We start from the raw sequence: 14857 nt of genomic DNA, 5'->3' as shown, positions 1-14857 counted from the left end.
GTTGGATTAGTCATTACAACACGAGTTTTGGTTCAAGGTAACGAGTGTTTCGAGGGACTGTTTGTCCTGATTCCCAGGACAGAACCTGGTCCCATTAAAGTTCACAAAAAAACTGCTGAAGCATTTTATCAGGAATGCTTATCTCTTCCCAGGAAAAGTATATCCTTTTTTGTTGTTTTGTGTATGTATGTAAAAATCTTTATATATATATTTGTTGTTGTTAAGTGTCATCGAGTCGCTTCCAACCCATAGCGACCCTGTATAGGGTTTCTGAGGAGCAGCTGGTGAGTTTGAACCACCGCCCTTGCAGTTAAAACGGCTTTGCTGTCTGACGCATTAACCCACAGCGCCACACCGGGACTTCTTTTTATAGATAACATTTATTATATAAGGAGTCCTGATGTGGTGTTATAGGATAAGCACTCAACCTCAAGGTCGGTTTGAAATCCAAGGTCCTTGGTTCAAACTCACCAGCCGCTCCTCGAAAACCCTATACAGGGGTCGCTATGAGTAGGAACAGATTTGATGGCACTTAACAACAACAACGTATTATATAAGAACCCTGATGTGGTGATGTAAGGTAAGCACTGGACTGGTAACCACAGGCCCTGGAAACTTTATACAGGGTTTCTACAAGTGAACCAACTCTACATCACAAACAATAACAGCAACATGGACTAACAAAAGAAGGAACAAATTTGTGTTGGAAGGAGTAAGAATCCTCGTAGAGACAAGGAAACAAGACTTCATGGGTCAGTGGAAAAGACCAAGAACCTTTACAAGATGGACTGACACAGTGGCTGTGACGTATGAGGATGGCGCAGAACTGGGCGGTGTTTCCTTCTGTTATGCATGGGGACTCCATGGTCTCTGTGAGTCAGAACCGACTTGATGGCACCTAATGTAGCGTAGTGGTTACGAATCGGGCTGCGAACCTTAAGGTCAGCGGTTCGAAACTACCAGACGCTCCGCGGGAGAAAGATGAGGCTTTCTACTCCCGTAAGGATTTACACCCTCGGAAACCCTGTACAGGGTCGCTATGGGTCGGAACCAACTCGACGGCACTTAACAACAACAACAACAACAATGTCAACAATATGACACAGTACTTAAGCGCTGAGTTGCTAACCTAAAGATTGGCCAGTTCAAACCCACCAGCCACTCTGCAGGAGAAAGATAAAGAAGGCTGCTTCAGTGAAGATGAAAAGACTTGGAAACCCTATGGGGCAGTTCTACTCTGTCTTACAGGGCCTCTGAGTTGCAATCCCCTCGATGGCAGTGGGTAGGAAGACATATGACTCAATGACAACCAGCAGCATTGTATCTTGCAAAATCCAATTTGGGGTAGTCTGCTGAGGTTGTTGTTGTTGTTGTTATTAAGTGCCATTGAGTTGGTTCCAACCCATAGCGACCCTGTATAGGGTTCCCAAGGAGCCAATGGTGAGCTTGAACCACCGACGTTGCATTTCAAACAGCTTTGCAGTCTGGCACATTAACCCAGAGCGCCACTCCAGGACTCCATTCTGCTGAGGTGTGAATCTGTAAAAATTGTTTTCGTCACTTGATACCAAAGACCTAGAGCTGAAAACCATTCTCTAGAGTCCTATCCCGCTCTTGGCTAGAGGATCAAAGTCACTTTGTCACAGAACAATCGCCACTTCCAATGCAGGGGCAAAGCTTCTGAGGAGGGGCTTCCAACAATAACATTCCATATTTATCTTAGCTCTGTGGTTTCCAACGTAACACATCCTGGGTCCAATTTGTAGACCAACATGGTGCCATCTACTATGTTGTCCCACAGTTTGGGCCTGATGGCCTGGAACGATTGAGTCCAATTAATAACCACTCCAGATAAACAGCCACCACTGGTCTGTCAGTTGTTGCCCTAGGGTGGTTTGCATGTTGTTGTGATGCTAAAAGCAATGCCACTAGTATACCAGCAGGGTCACCCATGGTGGGCAGATTTCAGGGACGCTTCCAGACTGAGACAGACTGGGAAGGAGAGGTAAATTATTTCTGAATGTTTAGCCATTGAAAATATGAAGAGCACCCGAATATTGCCAGCTATAGTGCTGGAAGATGAGCCCCTCAGGTTGGAAGGCACTCAAATTCAACTAGAAAGAGCTGCCTCCTCAAAGTAGAGTTGACCATAATGACATGACGTGAATGGAGTTAAGCTTTCATGACCTTTGTTTGCTGATGAGGCACAACTCAAAATGAGGAGAAACAACTGCAAACATCCATTAATAATCGGATCATGGATTGTACAAAGTATGAATCTGGAAAAATTGGAAGTTGTAAAAAATGAAATGAAACATATAACATCGATATCCTAGGTATTAATGAGTTGGAATGGACTTTGTTGTTTTTATTAGGTGTTGTTGAGTCTATACCGACTCATAGTGACCCTGTGCAGAGCACTGTCCAGCCCTGTGCCCATCTGATTTCACTGTTACACTTGAGCCCATTGCTGCTGCCACTGTGCCAATCCATCTTGTTAGGGGTCTCCCTCTTTTTCACTGGCCCTCCACTTTCCCAAGCATTACATCCTTCTCCAGGGATTGGCCCCTCCTGATAATATGTCCGAAGTATCAGAGACAAAGTCTGGTCATCTTGGCTGGTAAAGAGCATTCTGTTTGTACTTTTTACAATACAGATTTGTTTGTTCTTCTGGCAGTCCGTGGTGCTTTCTTTCCAACTTTTTATTGCAAAGTGAGTGAAGATTTACAAAGCAGATTATCAATTCTACATTCAACAAATCATATGCTTTGCTTCATTATATGGTTGCAATCCCCTCCATGTACCAACAATTAACAGCGTCTACCTCTATTCACCTAACTCTTGCATTCCTCCCTGTGTCTCCCGCTACCTTCATCTTTCCTCTGCTAACCTCCCTCTTGTATGTTGCCTGCCCTGTCACCCATGTTAACATGTCTACTCTCTAGCTCGTGAATAATTTTACCTCCCTCTCCCCCACCCTTATAACTATCATAGATTGTTTCTTTTATCAAGAAAATCTTTCCTTAACCTATTACATTGGTCTCATGCAATATTTTTCCTTTTGTGATCCACTAATTTCAGTCAGCATAATGTCCTCCAGGTTCAACCATGTTGAGTGAGAGGTGTTTCACAGATTAATCATTATTCTTCAATGGTTTGTAGTATTCCATTGTGTGTATGTGCCAATTTTTGTTTAGCTATTCTTCTGTTGATAGGTATTTAGGCTGCGTCCTTCTTTTTGATATGTATCCTGTAGACAGTATGTTGAAGGATCCTATTTTCTCATCCATTCTGTTCTTTGTCGCCTGGGTACATTTAATACATTTATATTCAGTATAATTATTAATAGGTATGAATTGACTGTTGTCATTTTCTATTTTGTATGTGTGTGTGTGGTACAGTTGGATTCTTTGGTCCATGCAGAGATCCTTTTGGAAAGAAAGAAGAAAGGGCATAAGAAACAGCGTGAATTTGTGGAATGTTTGTAAGCCAGCATATTGGCCAGGTTCATTGAGTATGTGTGTTCGCTGGTTTACCTTGAATACAAAAACAGCAGATGTGTATGCATAGGCGTGGGGTTGTTGTTGTTGTTAGGCGCCATTGAGTCGGTATCAAATCATAGCGACACTATGCACAGCAGAACGAAACACTGCCCGGCCCTGGGCCAACCTCACAATTGTTGCCATGCTTGAGCCCATTGATGCCGCCATTTTACCAATCCATCTCATTGGGGGTCTTCCTCTTTTTCTCTGACCCTCCACCTTACCAAACATGGTATCCTTCTCCAGCAACTGGTCCCTCCTGACAACATGTCCTAAGTATGAGAGACAAAGTTTGGCCATCCTGGCCTCCAAGGAGCACTCTGGCTTCACTTCTTCCAACACAGATCTGTTGGTTCTTTTGGCAGCCCATGGCACTTTCAATATTCTCCTCCAACACCATAACTCAAATACATGAATTCTTCTATGGTCTTCCTAATTCACTGTCCAGCTTTCGCACCATAGGAGGTTATTGAAAATACTATGGCTTGGGTCAGGCACACCTTAGTCCTCAAGCTAACATCTAGACAAGGAAATGTCCTCACAGGAAACTGCTTTGGGCCCCGGGTGAGACAAAAGAGAACACCTAAAGAAACATACAAACAACTTCTTGTAAGGTCTCTTTAGCGCCACTCGCAACCAAAAGGAAATGTTCTTTCATTTTTGCATACTCTCCCATGCTCTTGTTTACTTGTTTACTCCCCTGCTCTTGACATACAAAAAACATCACAGATGTTAATTGCTTTACTTTGTAACACATAAAAGATTTATGGCTGCTGAATACAGGAAGTCCTTCTACTTGCTTACAGGCAAGACTGTTTGAACCTAATTTCTTGTCCATCTCCCCGCCAAATCCAGATTCATTAATAGGGTGATGAGCGCTACAGTTGGTGATCCCTCTGTGATCCGTTTGGTTCCCACGCACGAACTGGGTAAGTTTCATTTTTATTGGGGATTCCAGTACAGAACAGCTTTAGTACTTACTATAAATAAATAAGGCACTTGCATGTTAGGATATTATTAACATGGGACCAGAAATCCCCAAAGAACAAGTCTATATAAACATCTGCAACAGTTACTAAAGGTTATGAATTGTCAAATAGAAGATACTGCTATACAAAATACCTTACTTGCATACGCAATAGCTGCCCTTGGTTTCCAGAGCAGGGCACCTTAGACTTAGACTAGTGGGAACAAGCAGGAAAATACATGAAACCAAAATATCAGCAATGGGAGTTTTGTGATATTAAAATATTAACCTCGTGGAGCATTATTCACGCTGCTCTGTACCTCTTATATACTCTGGATAATGTAGCGAAGGCGGGGAAGAAGGAAGAAGCTAGACCAACTGGACCTGAATATGTGGTCCCTGAGACTCCAGAAATGGGGTTCATAAAGGAGTGACCACTGAATCAGTAGATTCTAACCAAAATAAGGATGACGATCCCTTCCCTCCACGTTTAAATTCTAAGCCCAAACCTTCCCGTCCTCCACAGCCAGCTCTGCTACAAGATTGTCAATCCCAACATCCAGACCCACCATAGATGTTACCACCACCCCGCACATTCCTGCTTCAAAAATGTGTCAGTCTCTTCTCATGTCTTGGCACCTACGTGAGGGAGCACAAGCCGGGGACGCAGTTGCCCCTTTTGCTGCCCTTCTGGCAATAGTGCGTAACCAGAGATGATTCACTGCCCTTTCCTGTGTTTAAAGACAATCATCAAAGAAAATGGGCCACAGTCTCCTTTATGTTTGGAATCATCGAGTCAGTAGGTGAAAGCCATCAAATGCTGCCTGTTCATTGGAAAATTTTGGTAAAAGTTTTTTGTTTCCCCATCTGAGTATATGGTATGGCAAATGGAGTATTCCGATGTGGCTATGGCCCAATCCATGACTAATAACTTAGATGGAGGACTAACTATAAGTACTGACATGCTTCAAGGTACAGGCCAGCATGGCTGCTGATGCTCAGGCCCAGGTAATAAATCCCCGTTACTCTCTGCAAGTTTCCAACATTGCAGTGCATGCCTGGCACCGAATTCCTTCCAGCACTACCCAGGGTTCATTTATCAATGTTTGCCAAGGAGGTAGAGAACCCTACATTGACTTTATTAATAGACTTAAAAATGACGAGACGGCTAGGTTGTCGCTACTTCAGTTAGCTTATGAAAATGCTAACAACGATTGCCAAGTAGCTACGAGTCTATTCCGAGCCAATGCACAAAACATTGGGGTATATATCAAAGCATGCCAACAAATAGGGACACAAACATTCGCTGCTGTGTTTCAGGCCCAGCAGCCTTGTGGTAAGTACTCAACATTTGCTCTCATTCACAACTTCCCGGTCCTTTAGCAACCGGTAATACCTTTGTTGACAGTTTTGTTTCCCCACACATTTTTTATCACTGCTTTCCATCAAGCTTATATACATTACTTATTCCGTTACGATAATGCCAGAAGTCTTAAGTGATTATTCCATTTAAGTCTCTCTCAGGCTAAATAAATAGTTGAAGACATGCCACAAGCAGCCCCTGGCTGTAGTCCTAAAAGGCTGCAGTTCAATGAACTGTGGCAAACAGATGTAACAGTTGTTCCCTCCTTCAGTACACACATGTTCGTGTTTCTGTTGACACTTATTCTGGATACATACATGCTACCACCCTTAGTGGAGAAAAAGCACAACATGTCATCACTCATTTTGTTGAAGCTTTCATGGTTACGGGCGCTTCCCCCCCCAAAATAAAAACTGATAATGGACCTGTATTTACTAGCACTGCTTTTTACACCATTTGCCAAAATTGGAACATTTCCCATACTACAGGGATTCCTTCTAATTCTACTGGTCAAACACGTGTAGCGTGTGCTCATCGTACGTTCAAATGTCAGCTCAAAAGATAAAAAAGGGGGAGCATGACCCCTAGGGACACTTTTGTACTTAGTATTACATACTCTAAATTTTAAATATATTAACACCTCAGGATGACCTGCTTATCGACATCAGGTACAGCTTGCCCCTGTGGTCCCTGTCATTGATCCGGTTTGGGTGAAGTCACAACAGTCTGATACCTGGGGTGGGCCCTATAAAGTGATCGCAAGGCAAAGGGGAGCGGTTTGTGTCGTTATAGATAATCGAGCCCGGTGGGTACCTGCCAAAAGACTGAAAAGACATCATGAGTTGGATGTCTCCACGTCATTCCAACCCACTGCCACAGATGGCGACTTTGACCTGGATAAAACCAGAGGCTCCATTACTAAGTACTACGCTGGCCACACCTGACATCATGTGGGGGGCAGTTAAAAAGGCTTGATTTGAAAGTTGACACTATCATAAGGCATGGAAGTGCCGTTAAAACCGTTTTCTTGCCTACCTTGTCCTCATAGGATCTGCCTCCAAGGTAAGTTTCCTCTTCTGGGGTCTCCTAGCACTTGGCCTGCTACCTTGTGGAGGAAACCAGGCCTATTTGACTCACATTCTAAATTCTCCATGATTTACTCCTTTAACTTGGTGCCATCCTGAACCTCTGTTCTCATCCAACGATAGTACGTGGACTGGGTGAGTTTGGATTCCTCCTTCTGGCCCTCTACTTGAATAAACTTCTTGGATTAAATTTAATTCCTCTTTAACTCTACATTCAGCCACTGCTCCTATGTGTCTGTCTATCGATGCTCACGGCAATCATTCCTGTCTGCCTGTATGCTCTCAAGAATTTCTCTAGTATCAACCAAAGATGGTAATCAATCAGCTAGTCTAACCTTTGTATCAGCCATTTCAGTGAACAGGGCGCAGTCAGTCCCTTAACACGTCTCAGGCTCCTGAGCTTCCCGCCTGCAGGCCAAAAAGGGATTGGAGATAGTGCTTTTATACAGTCCAACAGAGGCCCTGTCTGGTTGAAGAACCTTGTGCATTATCATTGTTTGAAAATAGGACTTTATTAAACTGGGGACCACCTGGCCAGCTTACCATTATGGGACGAGGCATATCCTTTGGATCTCCATCCATCTCGTCTATTACTTGGAGTGAACATGGCTTATCTAGACCTGTCTTACAATTTGTTGGCAAAGAACATCACAGTCCTCTTCATACATCTTTTTGACAGTTAGCACTACCTTTTCTCCGCGGACACTATCCCATGGAACCGAAACTAACAACTCTGGCATTTTTTTACTTTAACATTAACTCACAATAAGAATGATTCTGTTTAATTGTTATCAGAACTGATTGTCAGGGCTGGAAATGTAAAGGTAGATGTTTTGTGACAAAGGGAGGGGAGTGATTAACTTTTCAGTCTAGGAGCGGTGGTCCCTGGGAACATCAAGGGAGAAAAGCAGAGAGAGGGACCCTACCCAGAGAAGCAGTGATGCCAGAGATGATGACGTGGAGAGATGGAGCAGCTGGGGACTTTAGACCCAGAGAGGGAGAGGGGCTGTGTGCTGACTGATGACCTGGAGGCAGGTTTGCAGGGTATACCCTTTGGTTGGTTGATGATGCATGGAGGGGATTGTAACCATGGCAATGAAATAATATACGATAGGATGAATGTAAAGCTAACGTTCTCCCATGTAAACTATCATATAATTCACAATAAAACATATATATATATATATATATATATGAAGAAGGAGGAGCCTAGATCCAGAGGGCGTGGAGGAAGGTAGACTCTCCACTGAGTAGTATCCAATCTGTCTAGGCGGGGCTGATGAAATGAAATGCGGATAGGTGTCTTGTGATACAATAGTGAATAATTGTCATCAGGACTGATTGTGAGGTAAAAGAGGAACATAAAAGAAACATAAAAACAACTCCCTATTAGGTCAGTGTGTCTCTTTAGCTCCACTCCCACCCGGAAGGAATGTTTTTCCATTTTTGCATACTCTCCCCTGCTCTTATTTACTTGTTTACTCCCCTGCTCTTGTCACAGATGTTAATTGCTTTACTTTGTAACATATAAAAGATTTGCAGCTGCTGAATATAGAAAGTCCTTTTACTTGCTATGGGCGAGACTGTTTGAAACTGATTTCTTGTCTGTCTCTCCACCAAATCCGGATTCATTAGTAGGGATGCTGAAAGAGCTCTACAATTCTACATTATTTTCTATGCCGAGTTCATTTTGTTTGTGTGTTTTATTTTCATTTCTGTTATGTTCATGTTTGGAACCTGGTATGGTTCTATAGTATCAGCACTAGACTGCTAACCACATGGTCGGCAGTTCAAACCCACCAGCTGCTCCTTGGAAACCCTATACAGTGTTAGTATCAGTCAGAACTGAGTCGACAGCACTCAACAATGTTAATATTTACTAAATCTTTTAGATTTTCCTGTTTATTTTGATGTGCAGGTGTATTGTTTTTTCTTTCAGGTTACCCTATAACTTATTAATTTTACCCTGTTTCAGTCTGTTTTATCTTAAAATCTATTTGACTTCTTTGCTATTTGGAAGTTCTGTATCTACACTATTCCTTCTTTTTACTTGTAGTTGACTTCATTATACATGGTTATTATATCTGGTTCCCTATTTTCAGGCTTGTAGGTTTGTTATAATTTAAATACTTCTATTATGGAGCTCTGGTAGCATGGTGGTGGTTATGTGCCGTGGAGTCTGGTAGCGTAGTGGTAACGAATCAGGCTGTGAACTGCAAAGTCAGCAATTTGAAACTACCAGCTGTTCCATGGGAGAAAGATGATGCTTTCTGCTCCCCTAAAGATTTACAGCCTCAGAAACCCCGTACAGGGTTGCTATGAGTCAGAACCGACTCCACAGCACATAACAACAACAACAAATATCTTGGTTAAGTTTCAGGTGGTGTTGTCATGTTGGTAATCTCAGGTTGTTGTCTGCCATTGTTGGTTCTCAGTCCAAAGAATACCCATTAGCATTTTTTGTAAAGTAAGTCTGGTCATTACAAATTCCTTTAATTTTTGTTTATCAGGAAATATCCTAATTTCACTGTTGTATTTGAGGGTCATCTTTACTGGCTATATGATTCTTGAATGGCAATTTTTTAATTTCAGAGTTTTATATACGTCATCCATTGCCTTCATGCCTGCGTGGTTTCTGCTGAGATATCAGAGCTTAATCTAGTTGGTTCTCCTTTGTAGCTAACTTTTCATTTTCCTGAGCTGATCTCAGAATTTTTTCCTTTGGTTTTGGAAAGTTTGATTATGGTATGTTTTGGGTGATATTCTTTTGGGATCTATCTTGTTTGGTGTTTGTTCATCTTCTTGTACGCTTAGCTTCACATCTCTCATGATGTTAGGGAAGTTTTCTTCCAACAACTCTTCGACAGGTCTCTCTGTACTTTTTATTGTCTCTTCCTGTTCTGGAATTTCAATCACCTGTAAGTTGTTCCTCTTCATGATGCCCCACATAACTCTTAGGCTTTCTTTGGATTTTTTTCCTTTTCTGATTGTTCTTCTATCATACTAGTATTGAGAGATTTCTCCTCCAGTTTACTAATTTGGGCTCCCATTGCTTCAGATCTTTTCCTTTGCCCTTTCAATGCATTGTCCAGTTCTGAAATCTTAACATGAATCTTCTGGATTTCTAACTGCAGGTTTTGTATTGTTTCAAAATTTGCATTTATCTTATCTGTTTGTTCTGAATTCTTTCAAAAAAAAAATTTCTGTGTTTTCCCTGCTTTCCTCATCTTTCTGTCAATCCTTTGAAGGTCCTTAAGTATCATTCTTCTGAATTCTTGTTTGAATTACTTCCATTACCTTTTTTCTCAGAAATGTTTTCTGTCTCTGCATCTTGGTCATCTATTTGAACCATTCTCTTTTGTTTCTTAGTGTGAGCTAAAGTTATCTGTTGTCGTACTTGTAAAAAAAACAAACAGTACAGTTGTTGGACCTAGGGGGCAGGGAGAAATCTATGGTGACTCCTGCAATCTCGGGAGCTCATGAGGTGGTTCTAGAAGACAGGTGACGGCCGAGTTCCTGGCCCTACATGGACTTCCTATTGGCCTCCATGTTATCCATGTTCAGGCCACTCAATCTGAAAGTAGTATATGGGGGCCTTTGAGGAGCTGATTTGCATGTCTGCTAGGATCACAGGGAACTTAGGGGCACCATAACTGGCTAAATGATGGTCTGGTGGGTCTGCGGGTTCTCTAAGTCTGAAGCCAAGTCCACCTGAATCCAGGCACCAAATCAGCACATCAGAGTGGCAGAGTCAGCCTCTAACTCACACTGTCATGGCTCCTAACCACGTGGCTTCTAATTCCCGAAGAGCAGGATGGGAGCTGTTCACACCTCTGCTCTCCAGAGGAGTATGGGAAAAAATTAGAAATCACACCTTTATCATTGCCCATGTGAGTCTGCTCTGCCAGGTCTCCCTCAGCTGCTAAAGCTGCTCATAAGCTGGTCGAGCTGCACCTGGCCATCCATTGACCAGTCAGCCTCCTTCTTGCCGTCCCTGCTCAGCCTCTCCTCCCAGCAAGCACTCCATCCACCTCTCTAACCTTTCTTCTGAAGTTCAGGGTTGCCAGAATGTTCACCTGTGTCGGTTTTGTTTTGTGTCTCATATCTTTGTTGTAGAGAGTCTGTGTAGTGTGTCTGAAGTCCTCTCCCGCATTATTTTTATATTCTTTTCCAACACCGTAACTCAAATGCATCAATTCTTCTATGGTCATCAATTATTCTGAAATGCGCTGGTAGTGGTCATTTTGAATCAGAGAATCATACGGTCTGCTATGCTTGGAATAACAAATTGAAGAGGAATGGCATCACCTTCATTATCAAAAAGAATATTTCAAGCTCTGTCTTGAAATTCAACGCTGTCTGTGATAGAATAAAGTCCATATGACTACGAGGAAGACCTGTTAATACTATTATTCAAATTTACTCACCAACCACAAAAGCCAGTGATGATAAAACTGAATGATTCTCCCAACTTCATCAGTCTAAAATTGATAAAACACGCAGTCAAGATGTAATGATAATACTGGTGATGGGAATACAAAGGTTGGAAACAAAAAGGAAGGATCAGTAGTTGGAAAATATGGCCTTGGTGATAGAAATGATGCTGGAGTTCACATGATAAAATTTCACAAGGCCAATGACTTATTCATTACAAATACCTTTTTTAAACAGCATCAAAAGTGACTATACACATGGACCACACCAGATGGAATACACAGGAATCAAATTGACTACATAAGACCACTGTCTTCGGTATGGATTGCATCTCAACGTAAAGAAAACAAAAATCCTCACCACTGGACCAATAAACAACATTCTTATCAACGGAGAAAAGATTGAAGTTGTCAAGGACTTCATTCTTCTTGGATCAACTATCAACACTCATGGAAGCAGCAGTCAAGAAATCAGATGACATATTGCGTTAGGCAAATCTGTTGCACAGGACCTTTTTAAAGTGTTGAAGAGCAAAGATGGCAGCTTGAGGACTAAGGTGTGCCTGACCCAAGCCATGATATTTTCAATAACCTCATATGCATGCGAATGCTGGACAGTGAATAAGGAAAACCGTAGAAGAATTGAAGCTTTTGAGTTATGGTGTTGGAGGAGAATATTGAAAGTGCCATGGGCTGCCATAAGAACCAACAACTCTGTGTTGGAAGAAGTGCAGTCAGAGTGTTCCTTGGAGGCCAGGATGGCCAAACTTCATCTCTCATACTTTGGACATTGTCAGGAGGGACCAGTTACTGGAGAAAGAGATCATGTTTGGTAAGGTGGAGGGTCAGAGAAAAAGAGGAAGACCCCCAACGAGATGGATTGGCCAAGTGACAGCATCAATGGGCTCAACCATCACAATTGTGAGATTGGACCAGGACCGGGCAGTGTTTCATTCTATTGTACATAGGGTCACTATGAGTTGGTACCGACTCAATGGCACCTAACAACAACAACGATGGGAAGAGACAGTGGAAAAACTCAGTATCATCAGCCAAAACAAGGCCTAGGGAGGCAGTGAAACTGACAAAGCTGAAGAAAATGAAAACAAGTCCACGAGAGCCAAAATATGACCTTGAATATATCCCACCTGAATTTAGAGATCATCTCTATAACAGATTTAACGAAATAGACACTAGTGACTAAAGACCAGAAGAGTTGTGGGATGACATCAAGAACATCATACAGGAAGAAAGCAAAAGGTTATTAAAAAGAAACAAATGAAAGAAAAAAAAAAAAAAGGATGTCAGAAGAGACTCTGAAACTTGTTTTTGAATGTAGAAAAGAAGGAAAGAAATGAGGAGGTAAAAAAGCTGAACAAAAATTTCAAAGGATAGGTTGAAAAGCTAAAGTATTATAATGAAATGTGCAAAGACCTGTAGTTAGAAAACCTAAAGGGAAGAACATGTTCAGCATTTCTCAAGATGAAAGAATTGAAGAAAAAATTCAAACCTCAACTTGCAATATTGAGGAATTCTGTGGGATCAGTCCCTGGAGAAGGATACATGTTTAGCAAAGTGGAAGGTCAGAGAAAAAAAGAGAAAGAACCCCAACAAGATGGGTTGGCCCAGTGGCAACAGCAGTGGGCTCACACGTGGCAGATATTATGAAGTTAACACAAGCCCAGGTATTGTTGCATTCTATGGGTCAGCACCAACTCTATGGCACCTAACAACAACAATGGGCAAAATATCGAACGATGCAGAAAACATCAGGAAAAAATGGAAGGAATACACAGAATCACTGTACTAAAGAGAAATTGTCAATGTTCAACCATATTTCAAGGAGTCCTGGTGTGGCACTGTGGGTTAATGTGCCAGACTGCAAAGTCGTTTGAACTGCGAGGTCGGTGGTTCAAGCTCACCAGCTGCTCCTTGGATACCTTACATAGGGTTGCTATGGGTCAGAACCGACTCGACGGCAATTAACAACAACAACATATAACCAAGAATTTATGGTACTGTAGGAGGAAGTCCAAGCTGCACTGCAGGCCTAGGAGAAAGACAAGGCTCCAGGAATTGACAGAACACAAATAGAAATCTTTCACCAAACGGATGCAGCCCTGGAGGCGCTCATTCACCTATGCCAAGAAATTTGAAAGACAGCTATGTGGTCAGCCAGTTGGAAGAGATCCATATTTGTGTCCATTCCAAACAGAGGTGACTTAACAGAATGTGGAAATCATTGAACAATATCATTAATGTTACATGCAAGTAAAATTTTGCCAAAGAGAATTTAAAAACGGTTGCAATTATACATCGACAGAGAGCTGCCAGAAATTCAAGCTGGGCTCAGAAGAGGATGTGGAACAAGGGATATCACTGCTGACGTCAGCTGGATCTTGGTTGAAAGCAGAGATGTTTACTTGTGCTTTATTGATTATACAAAGGCTTTCGACTGTGCAGATCATGACTAACTACGTATAACACTGCAAAGAATGGGTATTACAGAACACTTCTTTGTGCTCATGAGGAACCTGTACATAAACTAAGAGGCAATTGTTTTTTGAACAGAACAAGGGGAAACTGAGTGGTTTAAAATCAGGATAGATGTGTGCCAGGGTTGTATCCTTTCGCCATACTTAATTCAGTCTATATGCTAAGCAAGTAATCTTCTGAAAGATTAACCTGTAAAAATTGTTTTTGTCAGTTGCCACCAAGGTCCTAGAGCTGAGAAACCGTTTTCTAGAGTCATCAAAGACAAAGTTGCTCTTGAAAATCTATCCTGCTCTTGGCTAGAGGATCTAAGATCTAAGTCACTTTGTTTCCAATCCAGGGGCAGAGCTTCTGAGGAGGGGCTTCCAACAATACTCTGCATTTATCTTAGCTCTGTGGTTTCCAAGGTAACAGACTCTGGGTCCAATCTGTAGACCAACATGTTGCTATCTAGTATGTTACCCCAAAGCTTGGGTCCAATGCCCTGGAACGATTAAATTCAATTAATAACCACTCCAGATAAACAAAGAAAGAGAGAAACCTTTATTATTGTTGTTGTTATTATAATAATTATTATTATTATTGGAACACCTCACAGCTGACTTAATTGGTGTTCCACTATTTGTTACAAGCAATATTTATATTCGTTTTCAACAATGCTAATTAGTACAAAACACTGGTGGGCTACCATATTCTATCATTTTAACACTCACACTAAGTCACAAGGTGGACACAGTGCCCCAATAAACACATCAAAAGGGAGCATATGGTTAACTCACCCAGTGCCTATTGGTCCAGATGGTCACTCCTTATCAAAAGTTACACAAACAGAGCTAGGCAACCACTCACATTCTAATCTGAAATAGTTAAAGCATATATTTTAAAATACAAGGACAGGTGTGGGGGTGGGTGCAGTGTGTACAGTGTCTTCAGGCACTGTTTAATTATATTTGTTGTTGTTGTTGTTGTCAGGT

This window comes from Chrysochloris asiatica, unplaced genomic scaffold (genome assembly GCF_000296735.1).
Source record: "Chrysochloris asiatica unplaced genomic scaffold, ChrAsi1.0 scaffold00168, whole genome shotgun sequence".
Taxonomy (NCBI): domain Eukaryota; kingdom Metazoa; phylum Chordata; class Mammalia; order Afrosoricida; family Chrysochloridae; genus Chrysochloris; species Chrysochloris asiatica.
Note: the sequence above shows the minus strand (reverse complement) of the source record.